Genomic DNA, 4,229 nt, shown 5'->3' on the forward strand with positions numbered 1-4,229 from the left:
GGCCTTGATGCACGCACTGCGCATGATCTACACAACGACGACTTATTACAACTCTTCGGAGAGGCTGGCCGGCCTCTTCATCAAGGTCACCAATCAGCTCATCGGCGCGTGTAGGAGCTACGTGCTGGACGGAGTGCACAAGCACTTGTGGGAGCTTAGCAGGTTGGGCCGCATGCTCGTATTGCAGTTATCCCGAACCAGATCATATAAATCACTGATATATCGGTGATTTATATGCTCTGCCCGAACGCACACAGCGAGCGGATGTTACACTGGCGTCTCCAGAATATGTGCAAAAAATATCAATGTAGATGAATGTAAATATAATATCAAAAATATAATATAAATATAAATAATATGATAAACGTAGGTGTTCTTTGCGAAGTGCTGTAAAATCGGTGATTTTAATTCGCCGGGGTCTCACAGACCGAATTCAGTTGATAGATAAGTAAAACTCCGTAAAATCCCAACCTAATTTTGAGTAGATCTAGCAACTATACCGCACACGACCGATTTCTCACATGCAAAAAAACACAGCTTGCTAAAGTCGCAAAAATATTAAATATTTTCCTACAATGGTCAGATCTAGTGTGCTTTTAACATTTGACTAGACAAATCAGCATATTAACGTAAAACTAATGAAGCGGCTATACTCAATCAACTTGCTCTTTGAAGCTTGACAAAAAATATTCGTTAAAGGCACAATGGTATGGATAGTACTTCATTTCAGGGAAGAACTGCTTGCACGAATTCAGGCCTGTGTGAAGTTAAACGCTGACTACAGGGAATGTTACAGACAGGAGAAACTAATGTCGGTGGAGCAACAATCTCAAAGACAGTTCATTTTCAGGTAGTTAACTACATAAACATCAACAACACACGAGTGTCATATTTTACATTGTATCTAATGTGTTACTCTGGTCTACGCAATTCTCAATATTTAAATGTTGAGTCGAGCCTTTCATCTAACAACCATCAATTTAGCTAAAGATTCGCCGTGTTGCTTATACTAAACAAGGTTGCGAATATTAGGCGTTATTCCATTCATTATATTCAGCACTGCAGCCGATTTTCGGTGTGGGACAAAAGTACGCCGTAATGATAGTACGCCGTAATGAGCCCTGTGTCGAATTCATTAGAGAATGAAAGCTATAGAGCTATCTCGGCACATAACCTTTTAGGTCGGATTGCGATTGAATGCGACGCGACGCGACACATTGCAATTACAGTGTCTCTGTATTTAGATAAAACAGAGATGCTGCTTATTCTCTTCCTCTTGGTCGACATGTGAAATCGAATGCTTAGCTATAGGCCCATGTTTGTATCTATCTCACCAATCTCACAGTGAGAACTACGTCTTCGGGAAGTTCGACAAGTTTTGCCAACGCCTGCACAAGATTGTTGAAGTTTCCCGTGAACAGGAGAAACTGGAATGCATCGTTAGCCTTCAATTTGACAACATGGAGAACATCAAGTCACGCTACCACGCGGCCTTCGATTCTTTGTACAAAAGATCGGCGTCTGCTCTAGCCTATAAAGACTACGAGGTGAGGTTATTGGAAACGTGTGGTATTTGAAGCCTATAATTATCTTGATATTCGGAGATATGCGATTGTCACTGTATTGTGACACAGTAACTAATCCCGCAGATGAGTACTATAATAGTTAGAGGAGCAACCATCTAAAACTGTATACACTTTCGCGATTTTAATTCTACATAGCAAGGAGATGTGTGGGCATGAGATGCATACCCTACGCAGTATGTACGTTAAAATGTGTACGCATGGATAGATCGCTTCCTATAAAATCTGTATAGGCATTATACATATGACACATGTAACGTGTAATAAAATTGTATTACATTAAATCGAATGTAATACATTGAAACAAGATAGGAGCCCACTGGTGGCATCATAAATGCCCGTCATCACTATATTAGTGTTTATTCGCAGTTTGACGGAGCGCACCAGCAGTTTCTTCAGGATGTAAAGCTGATCCAGGCCCTTTTGCAGGAGTTTGCTCAATCTAACTTTGAGCAACGTTTAACTGTAAGCTGTTAGTTTTGATGAAACTATAAAAATAGCTACACACGTTATTCTAAATATGAAATTATCTATGAGCATATTATGAACGCAGAAGAAAATTGCGTAGGTTTACAAAGAACGCCTTGTAACACTTTTAAACTATGTCTTCCTATAGATTGAAAAGGCGATTAGGCTATTGCAGACAGTGCAGACTGCCTGTGGAAACCAGGTCGACTACAACATCATCTATATGCGCATCTTGAACATCTATGGTGCAGAAGTGGAACAGGTCTGTAACATGTATATCCATAGCGATCCCCTATCAGTGAAGCGATTCTATTCATACTAGGTGTTGCAATTGCAGACACGAGTACGCACTGCGTTACGAAAACACGTATTGTCAGAAGTGTTGACTAATAAACAAGCAGTAAAAATCACTAGTAGTCGACTGCGAGTCGTATCTCAATTTTCGGAAAAAATATAGAAGAAAAGAGGTTCGTTACGTCATTACACAGTGGAGGCGCGGACGCAGATCAAACTCTGTAGCACAGAACTAACGTTACAACTCGTCTGTATATACGAGCAAGTGTGGTTATGTGATACTAGACATGAGAGCATTTGTCGGTACGCAGGTTCGTCAGACCTACGAGCGAGAGAAGGCCAATCCTCCAATTGACCGAAACATGCCACCGATAGCTGGTCGGGTCTTGTGGGCTCGCCAGCTTCAAAAACGCATTGACAGTACCATGCATATGGTGCAAGACAAAACAAAGATCATGGAGGTATAGTTGGTTGTGCATTTTCTACAATGGTCGTAAGTGTACAAGGTGGCAGGTAGAAAGGTAGGCTAGCAGACAGCCAGACAGGGAGAAAAGACGGAAGGAAGGAAGCAAGTAAGAAAGAAAGAAAAGAAACAAGGAAAGGATAAAACGAGCGAGCTTGAGAGGCAGACAAATGCGTATGCATGCAGTGAGACAAGCAGGCAGGCGGTAGACAGGTAGGTAGGTAGACAGGCAGGCAGACAGACCAACCGACAGACAGACAGACAGACAGACAGACAGACAGACAGACAGACAGACAGACAGACAGACAGACAGACCGACCGACCGACCGACCGACCGACCGACCGACCGACGGACGGACGGACGGACGGACAGACAGACAGACAGACAGACAGACAGACAGACAGACAGACAGACAGACAGACAGACAGACAGACAGACAGACAGACAGACAAACAGACAGACAGACAGGCGGGCGGGCGGACGGCCGGCCGGCCGGACGGACAAACATAGACAGGCAGACAGACAAGTAGACGGGCGAGTGGGCGGGCGAGTGGTTGAGTAGAAGAGCCTGCGGTAGGGCGGACGGACAGGAAAGCAGCCAGGTAACCAGGTAGTATGCGGACTGGCTAGGGCGAGGCACTGGACAGGCAGCAAGGCAGGCAAATAGCTGAGCGGCATATAATATTGGCTATCTAGCTACACTCATCACACATTCTTGCCCAGAATCTGCGTCAATTATTATCACGCAACGTGTCTATAAACCACGAAACAGGTCATTTTCCGTACGGTACTTTTCATCTGGCTGAAGTTCAACTAACCAACTCATCCGCAGAACTGTCGAAAAAATTTTCAGCAATTTTGTCTGTGCAGCAGTTGTGTGTTTATGGTCATTTAGTTATAAGGTGCTAGTTTCAAGCAGAATTTGATGTTGTCGTCTAGTCGCCAGATGCTCAGCACGTCATAAGAAAGTATACGAGATTAACCGGCGTACTTCTGAAGTTTGAAATGCTCTACCACGAGGCGTGGACAAGGAGCTTAGAGGCAGTCAGACGCCATCTTCATTCGCCAGTCCTCTGCAGGGACTTTGAAACAAAGGCGAGTATAATCGTTAATATTGTTGTGGAGAAGGTAAATCGGGGATAGAAGCGCTGTGCGGGAATCGTGACCCCAGCCCTTTATCTAGCGGCTGTTGCAAATTAAAAACGTGACGTCATATATATTAGCAGTAAGCTTTGCAGGTTCATTAATGTCACGTCAATGATATTGCAGGGACCATGCCATTCCCTCAGATCGCGCCGACTTATAAACGATTCTATCCCAAAGGGGGAACTTCCAGGAAAATCCCGTTTCGCATCACCGTTCTGCCCTCATATATAATATATATATAGAAATTTGTCCACAATCTCTGTGAAAATGGATA

The sequence above is a fragment of the Priapulus caudatus genome, unplaced genomic scaffold, assembly GCF_000485595.1.
Source record: "Priapulus caudatus unplaced genomic scaffold, Priapulus_caudatus-5.0.1 Scaffold25, whole genome shotgun sequence".
Taxonomy (NCBI): domain Eukaryota; kingdom Metazoa; phylum Priapulida; class Priapulimorpha; order Priapulimorphida; family Priapulidae; genus Priapulus; species Priapulus caudatus.